The sequence below is a fragment of the Carcharhinus amblyrhynchos genome, chromosome 8, assembly GCF_965287045.1.
Source record: "Carcharhinus amblyrhynchos chromosome 8, sCarAmb.v2.hapA, whole genome shotgun sequence".
Taxonomy (NCBI): domain Eukaryota; kingdom Metazoa; phylum Chordata; class Chondrichthyes; order Carcharhiniformes; family Carcharhinidae; genus Carcharhinus; species Carcharhinus amblyrhynchos.
In genome coordinates, this window is record NC_137331.1 from 14,842,997 (window position 1) to 14,858,826 (window position 15,830).

The following is a 15,830-nucleotide window of genomic DNA, read 5'->3' on the forward strand; positions in this document are numbered from 1 at the left end:
AGACGTGTAAGCATCTCTAATCTGGCATCTGACTCCTGAGGCTGGAAGATATAAATGCCAGATTAGCTACCTACATGGGGGGAACGTTTAGAAATGAAAAGCACCACAATGGCCCCAGTAACTTATAGACAGCAATCAGCTTGTCTTGTACTCACTATTTCATAGAAGCACAGACCAAAGCTTATGAGGAGAGGTTGTCTCCAGCATATCCAGCTGAACTGCTTCAGCTAGGCATTGGGGAATTGTACAAAGTTATGAGTTGATGCACTGGAGGTTTCCAACAGTGCTTGGGAAAAATAAAAGGAGCCAAGGTCAAGATTTATGTTGATCCCAACACTACATCTAGGTATTTCAGAGCAAGATCAGCCTGTACTCCATGATGGAGAAGGTGGAAACGGAACAAGGATGCCTTGAAAGTTTAGATATAATAAGGCCTGTGTAATTTGCAGAAAGAGCTGCGCCCATTGTTTCAGTTCTGAACACCGACAAATTAAAAGTTTAAAAAGTTTAAAACTTATTTATTAGTGTCACAAGTAAATTTACATTAACACTGCAATGAAGTTAGTGTGAAAAATCCCCTAGTTGCCACACTCCAGCACCTGCTCAGGTACACTGAGGGAGAATTTAAAATGACCAATGCAGCTAACCAGCACATCTTTTGCACTGTGGGAGGAACCCGGAGCAAGCCCACACAGACATGGGGACAATGCACAGACAGTCACCCAAGCCGTGATTCAAACCTGGGTCGCTAGAGCTGTGAGGCAGCAGTGCTAACCACTGTGCCACTGTGCTGTCCCAAATTCGCTCACCTTTGGAGGGATTATAAACCATCCGCCTATCGGTCTCCAAATTCAATTCTATGCCCCAAATCAAAAGTTTGTACCCTAAGCTAATAGATGGCATTCGGGAGCACCACAAAACTGGAGTCAATGCGAATCAGGGAAAAAAAACCCTCTCGTGATTGGAGGGTATGCTGGCTGCTTTCCCAAAGTAGTAAGAAAGTAGCCAGCATGATCAAGGGCCTCACACACTCAAGATATACTCTCTACCGCCTTCTTCCCTCGGAGAAAAAGCTACAAAAGTCTGAAAACATGTACCAATAGACTCAAGACAGCTTATTCCATGCTGTCATCAGACTTTTGAGTGGTCCTATCATGTATTAAGCTATTTTTTCTCTTCACCCGACCTGTAGCTGCAACGCTATATTCTGCGCCCTATCCTTTTCCTCTAAGTAATTCATGAGCGGTACGTTTGCTTTGTAGCATGCAACATTTCACTACATCCCAGGACATGTGGCAATGAGTTCAAATCAAATTAAATAATATCAAATTAAATAATATCAAATCATACCTGGCAGAAAGGAAGGTGGTTGGTGATCAATGATCTCAACTCTAGCACATCACAGCAGGAGCTCCTCAGGATAATGCCCGACGCCCAACCTTCATCAATGACCTTCCTTCCATCAGAGAGTCAGAAGTGGGGCTGTTCAACATCATTTGCAACTCCTCGGATACTGAAGCAGTTCATATCCAAATGCAGCAATACCTGGTCAACATCCAGGCTTGGGCTGACATGTGGCATATAACATTTAGAGCACACAAGTGCCATCCAATGGCCATCTCTAATAAAAGAGCTAGCCATTGCCCCTTGACATTCAATGACACTGCTATCACTGTACAACCCCCCTCCATGATCAACATCCTGGAAGTTACCATTTACCAGGAACTGAACTGGAATAAGAATATGAATACTGTGGCTACAAGAGAAGGTCAAAGGCTAGGAATCCTGTGGTGAGTAACTCACCTCCTGACTTCCCAAATCCTGCCCACCATCTACAAGGCACAAGTCAAGAACATGATAGAATAATCTCCATTTGCCTGGATGAGTGCAGCTCTGACAACAGTCAAGAAATTTGCTAGCATCCAGGACAAAGCAGCTCATTTGATTGCTACCCCTTCATCAAATATTCACTCCCTTCACCATGAAGAACAGTGGCAGCCATGCGCACCATCTACAAGGAAGTGAGAGGGCATGGGATCCAAAGGGCTGTTACCTTGTGGATCCAGAACTGGCTTGCCCGCAGAATGTGGAGATGCCGGCGTTGGACTGGGGTAAACACAGTAAGAAGTCTGACAACACTAGGTTTAAGTCCAACCAATTAATTTGATAGTAAACTCACAAGCTTTTGGGGTTTGTTGGCAAAATTTGTATCAAGCAAATTTGTTTCAGGAGCAATAGGAATGGGAGCATATAAGCCAGATACAGAGTTAAACAGACTGAACCTAGTTTCCAAAAAATGTGTCTCCAGTGAAGAAGGTTAAGGGAGGCTCAGGAGAGAAGTCTGAAGTTTATAAGCTCAGTTAAGAAGTCTCACAATACCAGGTTAAAGTCCAACAGGTTTATTTGGTAGCAAAAGCCATTCGCTTTCGGAGCGCTGCACCTTCGTCAGGTGAGTGGGAGTTCTATTCACAAACATTTATAAGCTCAATATTATAAAGTTAAATAATACCACCCCAATCAAGATCATCAAGATTATGGTTAAGGGATGTCCATCAACTACGGAGATTGATACAGGAGCTTCAGCTAAGGTAACAGGGAGGTTTGCAACCCTTGAGGCTTAATAGTACAACGGCCAAGTTAGCAACCTATACAGGGTAGGGACTGACGAAGATAATGAGCACGATACCAACACTGGTATCATATTAGTACCAGTCTGCCCAGCGACTCCTGATGTTAATAAAAGGGCAAGAGCCTAGCCTTACGGGACGAGGTTGGCTGAAGTAAATTAAGTTGGATTTCCTGGGAATGTTCAGCATCACAATTGAGGATTTTCAAGAACTCTTGAATAAGTATCAGGAAGTCTGTTGGAGCAAACTGGGGTGTAAATGAGAAGCTAAGGCCAAAGTTTGTGAATCCTGGGTCAACACCAAGATTCCTTAGAGCCCAGTCCCTTATGCCCTTATGCTGCATTGAAAAGACTTGGGTGGAAGGGTGAACCATGACAAGGATGCAGTGACCTGGACAGGTTGGGTAAGTGGGCTGATCAATGGCAGATGCAGTATAATTTGGATAAACGTGAGGTTATTCACTTTGGAAGCAAAAGCGAAAATTAGATTACTGTCTGAATGGTTGTAAATTGGGAGAGGGGAGTGTGCTGCGGTCCTCGTGCACCAGTTGCTGAAGATAAGCATGCAGGTGCAAAAGGCGGTAAAGAAGGTAAACGGTATGTTGGTCTTCGTTGCGAGAGGTTTCGAATACAGGAGCAGAGAAGTGTTGTGTAGTTATATACATAGAACATAGAACACAGAACATTACAGCGCAGAACAGGCCCTTCGGCCCACGATGTTGCGCCGACCAGTTACAAAAACAATGACCCACTAGCCTATACCAATCCCTTTTCGTCCATAAACCTATCCATAGATCTCTTAAACGCCCCCAAACTAGGCGCATTTACAACTGCAGCAGGCAGGGCATTCCAATCCCTCACCACCCGCTGAGTAAAGAACCTACCCCTGACATCCGTCCTGTAGCTACCCCCCCTTAATTTAAAGCCATGCCCCCTCGTGCTAGCTTTCTCCATCCGAGGAAAAAGGCTATCACTATCCACCCTATCTAAACCTCTAATCATCTTATATGTTTCAAAAAGATCCCCTCTTAGCCGCCTTCTTTCCAACGAAAACAACCCCAAATCCCTCAGTCTCTCCTCATAGGACCTCCCCACCATACCAGGCAACATCCTAGTAACTCTCCTCTGCACCGTCTCCAAAGCCTCCACATCCTTCTTGTAATGTGGGGACCAGAACTGCACACAGTACTCCAAGTGCGGCCGCACCAGAGTAGTGTACAGTTGCAACATTACGCTGCGACTCCTAAATTCAATCCCCCTACCAATAAACGCCAAGACACCGTACGCCTTCTTAACAACCTTATCTACTTGATTCCCAACTTTCAGGGATCTATGTACACATACACCTAGATCCCTCTGTTCATCCACACTATTCAAAGTCCTCCCGTTAGCCCTATACTCGACACATCTGTTGCTCCTACCAAAGTGAATTACCTCACACTTCTCCGCATTAAATTCCATCCGCCACCTCTCGGCCCAGCTCTGCAACCTATCTAAGTCTCCCTGCAGACTACGACACCCTTCCTCACAATCTACCACACCTCCGACTTTGGTGTCATCAGCAAATTTACTAGTCCACCCAACTATACCCTCATCCAGATCATTAATAAAGATTACAAACAACAGTGGCCCCAAAACAGATCCCTGAGGCACACCACTCGTAACCGAACTCCATGATGAATATTTACCATCAACCACCACCCTCTGTCTCCTATCTGATAGCCAATTCCTGATCCAACTTCCTAGATTACCCACAATCCCATACATCTGCATTTTCTGCAGAAGCCTACCATGGTGAACCTTATCGAACGCCTTACTAAAATCCATATATACCACATCAACTGCCTTGCCCCCATCCACCTCTTTGGTCACCTTCTCAAAAAACTCAATAAGGTTAGTAAGGCACGACCTACCCGCTACAAAACCATGCTGACTATTTCTAATCAATTCATTACACTCCAAATAACTATAAATCCTATCCCTAATAATTTTTTCTAAAACCTTGCCCACAACAGAAGTAAGACTCACCGGTCTATAATTCCCGGCAAAGTCTCTGTTCCCCTTCTTAAACAATGGGACAACATTCGCTATCCTCCAATCCTCCGGGACTACACCAGAGACCAATGACGACCTGAAGATCAGAGCCAGAGGCTCTGCAATCACCTCTCTAGCCTCCCAGAGAATCCTAGGGTAGATCCCATCCGGACCAGGGGACTTATCTATTTTCAGCCCCTCAAGAATATCCAGCACATCCCCCTTATCAACCATAATACTGTCTATTTTACACCCCTGCAACCCAGTGTCCTCCTCAGCTATATTCATGTCCCCCTGCGTGAACACCGAAGAGAAATATTGGTTCAATGCTTCTCCAATCTCCTCCGGTTCCACACACAACTTCCCTCTGCTGTCTGTAACTGGCCCTAATCTTGCCCTGACCAACCTTCTGTTCCTGACATACCTATAGAATGCCTTAGCATTCTCCTTAATCCTATCAGCCAAAGTCTTCTCATGTCCTCTTTTAGCCCTTCTTAGCTCGCTCTTCAACTCCCTCCTAGCCAATCTAAAGCTTTCTAGTGCACTACCTGAGCCCTCAAATCTCATCCGAACATAAGCCTCCTTTTTCTTTTTAACCATCGACTCAACTCTTTTAGTGCACCACGGTTCCCTAGATCTACCAATTCCTCCATGCCTGACAGGGACATACCTATCAAGGACTTGCAGAACCTGCTCCTTGAAAAAACTCCACATTTCGGACGTTCCCAGTCCCTGTAATCTCCTAGTCCAATCTATGCTTCCTAATTCACTCCTAATAGCCTCATACCCTTACCCCAGCTAAAACTACTGACCCAAGGTTCATGCCTATCCCTTCCCATCACTAAGGTGAACGTAACCGAATTGTGGTCACTATCACCAAAATGCACACCAACTTCCAAGTCTAGCACCTGGTCTGGCTCATTTCCCAGCACCAAATCCAATATAGCCTCACCTCTAGTTGGCCTATCTACATACTGAGTCAAAAAACCTTCCTGCACGCTTTGTACAAACACTGACCCCTCTAACGAGCTAGAACTATAGCAATTCCAATCAATATTCGTAAAGTTAAAGTCCCCCATAACAATTACCCTATTACTTTCACTCCTAACCAGGATTGACTCCGCAATCCTTTCCTCAACCTCTCTAGAACTTTTAGGAGGTCTATAAAAGACTCCCAACAGGGTGACCTCTCCTCTCCTATTTCTAATCTCCGCCCATGCTATCTCAACTGACAAGTCCTCATCAAACTTCCTCTCCGACACTGTGATACAGTCCTTGACTAGCAATGCTACCCCACCCCCCCTTCTACCTTCTTCTCTACTCCGACTAAAGCATTTGTACCCCGGAACCTGCAACAACCATTCCTGACCCATGTCTCAGAAATGGCCACAACATCAAAGTCCCAGGTACTGATCCACGCTGCAAGTTCATCCACTTTATTGCGAATACTCCTCGCATTAAAGTACACGCATTTCAAACCCTGCTCCGCCCCACCCCCACTATGCCGTGCCTTGCATTCCCCAACTATGCCCCCCTCACTTTCACCCCCTCTACTCACGATCCCACCCCCCCTCCGAATCAGTTTAAACCTCCCTGCATAGCCTTTGCAAATTTACCCCCCAGGATATTGATTCCCCTCTGGTTCAGGTGTAGACCATCACTCTTATAGAGGTCCCACCTTCCCCAGAATGAGCCCCAATTGCTCAAGTACCTGAACCCCTCCCTCCTGCACCATCCCCTCAGCCACGAGTTCAAACTTTCCCTCTCTCTATTCCTCTCTAAGCTATCCCGTGGCACAGGCAAGAGTCCGGATATAACTACTCTTCCAGACTTGGCCTTTAGTTTCCACCCCAACTCCATAAATCTTTGCTTAATATCCCCTTCCCTTAATCTCCCTATGTCATGTGTCCCCACATGAACTATAACTTGGGGTTGATCTCCCTCTCCCCTAAGAGTCCTGAATACCCTGTCCGATACATCCCGGACCCCAGCCCCTGGTAGGCAACACACCAGCCCTGAGTCCCTACCCTTACCTCCGACTCTCCTATCCGTCCCCATAACTGTGGAGTCCCCAATCACGAGGCCCAATCTCTTACCCCTAACCACCTCAGGTTTCCCAATAGGCTCACCCCCAGAGACCTGCTCCCTTTGGCTATCCCCAGTTGATTCCTCCTCAACTGTAGCCTCCAGGACCGAAAACCTATTTTGGAGGGGAACAGCCCCAGGGGATTGTCCCCCCAACTGCTTCTTTCCCCTCTTCCTGGCAGTGACCCAAGACTTATTTCTAGGAGTGACTATCTCCTTATAACTCCTATCTATGTCCTCCTCCACTTCCCGAATTATGCGGAGCTCCTCTAATTCCACCTCCAGCTCCTTTACACGCTCCTCCAGAAACTGCAATCTATCACACTTCCTACAAGTAAAATCACCTGAAACACTGCTGGAGTCCCTCACTACATACATCCCACAGGAGATGCAGCTTACAGCCTGAACTGCCATCCCTGAATCAATTACCAGCAGAAAAATAAAAATGTATAAAAAAAACTTCCCACACACTTGTAATTTAGGTTTACAACCTTGGTATACAGCCTTGGTGAGGCCACATCTAGAATATTGTGTGCTGTATTGGTCTCCTTTTCTGAGGAAGGATGTTCTTGCTCTCGAGGGAGTGCAGTGAAGGTTTATCAGGTTGATTTCGGGGATGGCAGGACGGATGTATGAAGAAAGATTGACTGGGTTAGGATTGTTTTCGCTGGAGTTCAGACGAATGAGGGGGAGAATCTCATAGAGACTTACAAAATTCTAACAGGATGAGACAGGATAGATACAGGGAGGATATTCCTGACAGTGGGTGTGTCCAGAACCAGGGGCCACAGTCTGAGGATTCAGGGTAGACCATTTAGGACGGAGGTGAGGACATATTTCTTCACCCAAAGAGTGGTGAACCTGTGGAACTCACTACCAGAGGAAGTAGTTGATGCCTAAACATTGAATGTATTCAAGAGGTGGCTAGAGGCCAATGGGATCAAAGGAGAAAGCAGGATTAGTCTATTGAGTTGGACAATCGGGCATGATCATAATGAATGGCTGGAGCAGGCTTGAAGGGCCAAATGACCTCCTCCTGTTCCTATTTCTATGTTTCTAAGGTTGGAAGACTTAGGGATGATTAAACGTGTACAATTCTCAGAGTGGGCTGCGCCAATAATCCCAGTATTGAAACCAAACTACACAGTGAGGATTTGTGGCAATTACAAGCTGACCCTGAACAGAGCTGCCCAGATAGTTAGACGTCCTATTCCTAGGATAGGAGACCTTAAGCTAAACTCGCAGGAGGCCTGAAGCACACAAAATTGGACTTAAGCCATGCATACCAACAGCTTGGGCTGGAGCAAGACTCAAGGAAATTTCTCACCATTAATATATACAATGGCGTATTCCAATATATGGGATTAGCCTTCAGTATTTCATCCGCATGTGCTATCTTTCAGTACACCAGGAAAATCCTTCTGCAAAGGATCCCAATAGTTGTCGTGCATCTGGACAATGTCTTAAAACAGGGGCATCACCCAAAGAGTATCGGGGCACTTTGGAGGGAGTCCTCAAAACATTCAAGGAAGCTGGCCAGTTCTTACTGGGGATCCTGGGACTTGTCCTTCGCCATCTGCTCTTTTCTCCTTCACTTTCTTGGCCACTCTGGGAACCAATAATGGTGCAGCTTCAGCCACCACTGCCAGCAACATGATGGAGATGGAGGTGGCAGCACGGGAGTGGGTCCAGAGCCAGGGTGAGGGGGGCCTCAGGCGATGTGGAGGCTTTGACTGGCCCAGAAGGAGGCGCTGCCTTGAATACTTTGATTCTGTCTTCTCTTTCTTCCTCTTAAGTCCCTCTTGTCTCTTTCGGCAAAGGAATCATTGAGGTTCTTGTTGTCCCGCTCTGCCATGCTGTGCTGTCAGTTGTAGGAGGGAATGCTCCTTAAAAGGGCTCGCTTCAATTCTTCATGATGACCTGTTGCAGCAGGCAGAGGCCACTTACCCGCACCTAGAGCATCTCATTGAATAGGCAGTCAGGGCTGGGCTGAACCCAGGCACTCACGGCCATCATGGCTCAGTGACTCAGGGGGATAGGGCGGTGCACGAGGGGCTGGGAACTGGCCAGAGCTGCCAGGAGCAGGTTGGACAGGGGCAAGTCAGTCTGTCAGCAAATTCAGAGCTACCAGGCTCTAACAGAACAGCTTAGTGTCACAGTGGTTAACACTGCTGCCTCATAGCGCTAGGGACCCAGGTTCGATTCCCGGCTTGGGTCACTGTCTGTGTGGAGTTTGCACATTAACCCTGCGTGTATGTGGGTTTGTTCCGGTTTCCTTCCACAGTCCAAAGATTTGCAGGTTAGGTGGATTGGCCACGCTAAATTGAATTTGATTATTCTACTCAACATTGCAACATTCCCCCTCGGTGATTTGCCCCTACCAGCTGCTGAGATAAAAGTTTAACTCAACCATTATTTTCCTGCTTGGTACCCTCCCTCTCCATTTTTGCTTCCCATCCACCCATGGTCTGGTCTTCCTCTCTATTTGCAGCAAATGGGCTCATCAGTTTGAAAGAGGAACGAGCCTGTGATTGGATGAGCATCTTCCCTGCCTTACCAATGTCTTGTACAACCTCAAACAAGACATTCCAACTCCGATATTCAATGTTTTGGCCGATTAAACTAAGCATGCCAAATGCCTTCTTCACCATTCTGTCCACCTGTGACTCCACTTTCAAGGAGCTATGAACATGTACCCCTAGATCTCTTTGTTCTGTAACTCTCCCCAACACCCTACCATTAACTGAGTAAGTCCTGCCCTGGTTCAATCTGCCAAAATGCATCACCTTGCATTTAAACTCCATCTGTCATTCATCAGCCCACTGGTCCAATTGATCAAGATCCCATTGCAATTGAAGATAACTTTCTTCAGTGTCCACTATGCCACCAATCTTCAAATCTCAGCTTCTTACTTTTCCTCACCTCTGTGACAAGCCCTACTGCCCGAAGACCAAAGAACAGTACAGTACAGGAACAGGCCCTTGGGCCTTCCAAGCCTACGCTGATCACATTACCTATCTAAACCAACCAGTTATATCCCTCTCTTCTCTGTCTGTCCATGTGTTTAACCAGATAAGTCTTAAACGTGGCTAATGTATCTGCCTCAACCATCTCATTTGGCAGTGCATTCCAGGCCCCTACCGCCCTCTGTGTAAAAAGCTTCATCTGCACATCTCCACTGAACCTTTCCTCCCCCTTATCTTTCTTGAATTGTGACCCCTTGGAATCGTCATTTCTGCCCTGGGAAAAAGCTTCCAACTGTTCGTCCTATCCATACCTCTCATCATTTTATCCATACCTTTCATCATTGATCGGAAGCATGTGAATTTGGTTTAACCCTTAACGAGACGCTAAGAGATCGACTGGTATGTGAGATTAATCTGAAGCTCAATATCTTTCAACCAGAGTGGCCAGCTGAGTGAAGTCCTGCTTAAATACCCTGAAGTTTTCCAGTCAGGCCTAGAGACTCAAAGAAGCCAAGGCAACCAGGAAGTGATTCTCTGAACTCGCAAGGCCCGCTCAGTACAATTTTCCTCATGGGAGAAAGTTGAGGCAGAAATCTGAAGACTGGAATGCGAAGGGATCATCAATTTAGTCCAATTTGCAGAATGGGCAACACCGGTTGTACCAATTTTGAAACCAGAAAGATCAACCTGCCTTTGCGTGGATTTTAAACAAATGGTAAACCTTTTCTCACAGTTGGATAAATACCCAATCCCTTGGATCAGGGATACATGAAGTTGGCAGGAAAATTCCCATTTTTGAAACGAGATACTAGTCACGCTTATTTTGGGCGGCCCTGCTGCCTCACAGCGCCAGGGACCCAAGTTCAGTTGCGGCCTCGGGTGACTATCTGTGTGGAGTTTGCACATTCTCCTCGTGTCTGCGTGAGTTTCCTCTGGATGCTCCGGTTTCCTCTCACAATCCAAAGGTTCTGTCTTATACAGGTTAGATTGATTGGCCATGCTAAGTTGTCCCTGAGTGTGTGTCAGGGGATTAATAAATAGAAATAGAAATAGAAACCCTACAGTACAGAAAGAGGCTCTTCGGCCCATCGAGTCTGCACCGACCACAATCCCACCCAGGCCCTACCCCCAATCCATACATATTTTACCCACTAATCCTCTCTAACCTATGCATCTACAGTCAATTTCTTAGCATGGCCAACCAACCTAACCCACACATCTTTGGACAGTGGGAAGAAACTGGAGTACCCAGAGGAAACCCACGCAGACACGAGGAGAACATGCAAACTCCACACAGACAGTGACCCGAGCCAGGAATTGAATCCAGGTCCCTGGAGTTGTAAAGCAGCAGTGCCAACCACTGTGCTACCGTGCCACCCCGGTAGAAGAGTAAGTATGTGGGGTGACTGGAATAGAACCTGGGAGGGACTATTGTTGGTGTAGGCTTATTGTTGGTGTAGACTCAATGGCCTAATGACCTCCTTCTGCACTATTGTGATTCTATTTTATAATTCTACTTATAATTACAGCTAGACAAGGATTTCCGAAGATATTCAACAATTCACATCCATTAGAGCCTATATCAATACACTAGACTACCATTTGAGGTATTTCCAGCCTGCACAATTCTCCAGCAAACGATGGAGTACATTTTACAAGGTCTACCTCAGGTTTCTACTTATCTGGATGATGTCCTCATAACAGTAAAATCAAATGGAGGAATTCACCTATTTTACGAAGTCAAATGGAATTTGACACAATAAGATCGTCCATTGTTTAATGGCTTTGCAGAAAGAGCAGTCCAGATCTCGGAAACAGGTTTGAAGAGACAACCTGCAATATCTTTGGACAATAAACTTTCCAGATTCCTGTTCGACTACAGAATAACCTCCCATACTGGAATAGCGCCAACTCAGTTGCTCATGGGCAGGTGACTCTGTACCAGGTTGAGCCTGATCCTCCCGAACTTTGGTGGTGGTGGTGGGGGGGGGGGGGGGGGGGGGGGAAGGGTGGTGGGGAGGCATCAAGAAGCCCAGGGATGAGCCCACAACAATACCAGCTGTGAGAGACACTTAAAGTTGGGTGATAAAGTATTGCTAAAGGATCATGGGAAAGGCACAGCTGACTTGAGGGCAGGACTGGTTTCTTACAAAGTCTGCGCAGGGAATGCCATCCTGACAAAACATCTGGACCATTCGAATGCTTTAACCTCTCAGGCCGTTCAGGAACAAACAATGCTCAACACAGCGGGAGCCTCGGAAAATCTTCTGAGACCCACCAGCTCCTGCTCTCCATCTACAGTCGTTGGAACTTCCAAGTCTGTAGTATACATGGCAACATAGCTGTGTCTACTCCCTTACCACCTGAACAGGGTGAACCTGCACCTCGGCACTATGGATAAAAGAGATGAGCACTGCGTTGCTACACCCTGCCTACTTTGACGCAAGTTTGAGGAACCGGACCTGGCGCTTAAGCACCTCAAGGTGCTCTCAAGGCAAACAAACCGCTGAGGATCCTTAGACCTACAGGGGGAGGGATGTAATGACTTTAACAAGGCCCACGATGTGGAACTTCTTGGAATACGAGCACCCTGATCACGGCCATTTTGGCTTGTACAATTAAGGAGCTTGGCCAGTGGGGTGTCAAGGTTACTGCTGAGGAAGGACCAGTCTGAGTGTTGCTGATGATGAAAAAGATCTAAATTTGGTGAAGGGACTCGAGGAGTTATTTCACAGGATGTGAAATCAACATAAATACCAACCCTTATTTGGAAACGGACTTGAAGTTTTAAAAGGCTATATGGGGCAGTCATGTTTTTATCTGCCTGTAAAGGTTAGCCAAGATCTGTTTACAATAATAATGTGGAGATGCTGGTGTTGGACTGGAGTGGGCACGGTGAGAAGTCTTACAACACTAGGAAAGTTCAACAGGTTTATTTGAAATCATGAGCTTTCGGAGCACTGCTCATTCACCAGGTGAATGGAGAGATGCTTTCACAAACACGGCATATATAGGAAAGATTGTGTTTGCTCCAAAAGCTCGTGATTCCAAATAAACCTGTTAGAACATAGAACATAGAACATTACAGCGCAGAACAGGCCCTTTGGCCCACGATGTTGCGCCGACCAATTAAAAAAGCAACGACCCTCTAACCTAAACCCTTACTATGACCCTCTAACCTAAACCCTTACTAAACCCTTACTGTTGGACTTTAACCTGGTTTTGTGAGACTTCTTACTATTCACAGTTAGTCATCAATCATCAGTTTGTCAGAAAGCCAGGCCAAGATCCAACTGCAAGTCAGAAAGCAGTGAAAGTAATTAACAGCAATGCCTTAAAACAGAAGACTCCAACAGAGAAGGATTCCACAAACCTGCTTCAGTTTAAAGTTCACCTGAGAACTTACCTCTTAGCTTTCTGACTACAAGAAACTTCACAACCAGCTGTAAATCCTTGCTTTACAAGACTCTCCCTTCAACTTTAAAGCATTGAAGCAATTCAGGAAACCACTGGCCTGTCATACAGAGACCGGGTAAGCCAGATACTGAGATAACAGTAATCTGTAAACGGTAATTTCCCTCATCTATATCCAATCTTTGTGTGCATGAATGTGTGTATGAGAATGAGTGTGTTTAATTCAGGTAAGTGTACAAAAATAAATAATATGTATCTTTAAACTCACAAAAGCTTGCTGCTGAATTATTTAATTGGAATATGCACTCAAGGAGGTAAGAGAACACACATTTCTTTCCATTCAAAATAGACTGACCACAGTCAATAAGAAAACACATATATTCTATCCATGCCATAGTTCAAATTTTGTTGGAGCCTCTCGTCTTCAGACCTCATTACCGCCTTGATCCAAACATGGATTAAAGGAACTAAACTCAAGGTGAAGTGAGACCTTGACATCAAGGAAATGCTTTACTGAGTGTGGCATCCAGGAACACTAACAAAATTGAAATCAATGGGGGGACTCTCCATTGATTTACATCACGCCTGGCAAAAGTAAAGATGTTAGTGGTCGGTAGAAGCCAAACAACTCAGCTCCAGGAAATCACTGCAGGAGTTCTTCAGGATAGTAAGTCATCCCGAGATGGTGAACATCACTTGCATGGGAGCAGTCTGAAGCAGCCAGCTCAAATGTTTGAAATATCTTGTTCTTCCAGGGTAATCTGAGGGTGACTGGGCACTTGCACTGCCGAAAGTGACGTCCTTAGACCCGTTCTTGAATTTATGCAACATGCAATACAAAGTGATCTGATTGGGGTAGCCATTCTCCCACAGGATGAATCCGTGTTCATTGCACTTATGAATTCGACAACTTGTGCAGTTGAGTTCAGTTTTAACACCGAGTATGCCCAAATAGATGGTGCTACCATTGAATCACTTTTCTACTCAGCTTTCACAAACATCTTTGTTGGATTCCATGAAAAATGTGTCTTCAGTGGATTGACACTTAACCTCCTACTCCTTGCATATTTCCAATATGTGGACAATATGTTTAATAAATTTAAATCCACAGCTGCATGTAATCATTTCATGGTCTCCGTCCTGTGCTCAAATTCACCTTTGAAATGAAGTGCTCAAACAAATTCCCTTTCCTTGAAGTATTAGTGGAAAAATGTGCCAGGGGATTCTCTACCAGAGTCTACCTTCACTGGTTAATGTACTTGTTGGGATTCTTACAGTTTCAAGCAATACAAGATTGGCCTTATCACAACCTTGTAAATAGGGTCTTGGGCCATTTGCTCACAATGTAAACTTGATGATGAATAGGATGCATCAAAGGCATCTTACAGGATAACAGGTATCCTGATCGAATCATTTTACTGTGTATATCACACAAACCCAAGGGGCGTAAGGCCCTATCTCAAGAATCTGAGCAACAGGTGAAAGCTAGCTATTTCCCATCATTCTTAGGCAGTAGCACGAGTGGTATTAGAATCATAGAACCCCACAGCACAGAAGGAGCCTGCACTGACAACAATCCCATGCAGGCCCCATTCCTGAAACCCCATGTATTTACCCTACTAATCCCTCTGACATTAAGGGGCACGATTAATTAACCAAACTCACACAACCTTGGAATGTGGAGGAAACCAGAGTGCCCGGAGACAGAGGGAGAACGTGCAAACTCCATACAGTTGTCTGAGTTCGGAGTTGAACCCAGGTCCCTGGCGCTGTGCGGCAGCAGTGCTAACCACTGTGCCACCGTGCTGCCCATCACAACAGGATGCTGCCAACAGAATGCCTAAAAGGCATTCCACCGATCACACAAATTAGAATGTGATACCTGAATTTCGGTGCCAGTGCGGAGCTAGGTATGTAGGCTATTTGTCCCTAAGACTTCATCAGTAACTAACAGTCCCAGCTGCTGTTCACAATAGCAGGAGGTACAGACTCTAACCAACCAGCAAAGTTCAAAACACAGTGACCAACATTCGATGTGATTCCACAATTGGAAAACATTTGCTAAATAATCTTCACTGTGCTAAGAATTACACTGACAAGCAATTTAAGGTTGCCGTCAGGCTCTTGGTGTGGCATATTTGTATGTCGTGGAAGCTACATGTATTAATATAAAAGCAAAATACTGCAGATGCCAGAATCTAAAACAAAAACAAAAGTGCTGAAAAATCTCAGAATGTCTGATAGCATCTGCGGAGAGAGAATAGAGCTAACATTTCATACCTGGATCATCCTTCATCAGAGCTGGGTTATATTAATAACAGCACCCTGTTCTTTTCGGGCAGGAAGAACATGTACACATATTGCACCAGTTTCAGTGAAACAAAATAAGTGGCAGCCATTCGTTACCCAGGACAATGCCTTGACCCATCAAGGTTAAACCAACTGGTTTAAATATCTATATTCATAGAGTTCTCCCTGATCTTGTTCACAAATCCTTTTCCTATCCCCTTTTTGTTCTTTTAATTGCTATCATAACTTTCTACTTGCACTTCCCGTATTCCTGAACTATTGCCTTTGAACTTGTTAAAAGTTCATCTCTTTGTCCTTATCCAGTCCTGAATTGTCCTAGACATCCAGGGTTCCCTGAACTTATTGCTCCTACATTTCCCTCCATTGGGAACATGTTGGGCCTGTACTCTTCCCAT

The 15,830-nt window shown here is 45.5% G+C and overlaps 1 protein-coding gene across 1 annotated transcript in view; it reads right to left on the reverse strand.

Annotated features, from left to right (window-relative positions):
• pde1ca (phosphodiesterase 1C, calmodulin-dependent a) overlaps positions 1 to 15,830 on the reverse strand; it is a 427,725-nt gene that overhangs the window by 105,230 nt on the left and 306,665 nt on the right. The window lies entirely within an intron of this gene.